Source organism: Anoplophora glabripennis, unplaced genomic scaffold, assembly GCF_000390285.2.
Source record: "Anoplophora glabripennis isolate ALB-LARVAE unplaced genomic scaffold, Agla_2.0 scaffold539, whole genome shotgun sequence".
In the NCBI taxonomy this organism is placed as follows: domain Eukaryota; kingdom Metazoa; phylum Arthropoda; class Insecta; order Coleoptera; family Cerambycidae; genus Anoplophora; species Anoplophora glabripennis.
Window position 1 is genome coordinate 196,912 of NW_019416773.1, and position 796 is coordinate 197,707.

The window sequence follows — 796 nt, forward strand, 5'->3', positions numbered from 1 at the left end:
CATCAGTCGACGTTTGCTGACAAATGTCAAATTACAAAAAAAATAAACTCCAAGAGGAACGTTCAGAATTTTCGAATATTATTATTAGGACTGGAAAATTTAAAATTATGTTTAATATGGTATATTTAATAAAGAGTATGAATATTTAGGTACTGTACAATGTACATATAACTTAACCTGACCTAATATATCCTGACTTGCATCAATCGTGTTTTCCATATTTTATATGCATACGTTAAATTTACAATGTCGAGTCTTGTATAGGCGGAGTTCAATTTGAAAAAAAATTGCTGATGCAAGCAGGACGTCAAACATAATTTTAGACATATTGTAATTTTGATAATTTGTGCTTCTTGTTACTTGTTCTTATCTATACTTCCTGTTGATAGAAACCATCGTCTGCTAACTCATGCCGACGTAAGTTAAAATGTTTATGATAAAATAAGTAGCTTTCAATTACCGCGCGCCATTATTCCATGGCTAGAAATTGGCCTCAATGATTTGGGATCGAGGGGGATTATCCCTCTTTATCCTGCCTCATCTCGTGTAGGCCTGGACAGCCTTCGTAGGTGGGCCCCATCCGTCGTCTACCCCGACCGCAAATGCGGCCGGTGTAGGCGCTTTGTGGGACCTCCTTTTGTCCTGGCTGGGCCCCGCCGGCTAGGGCCCTTTCTTCTGGCGCTCTTCTTGCTTCGCCGGCTCGTCTGTGTAAACCCCGGGGGTAGTGTCATGTTTATGTGTGGTATGGTTGGGTAGGGTAGTGCGGCTATGCAGCCTGGGATGCGCTTTGCTAAGG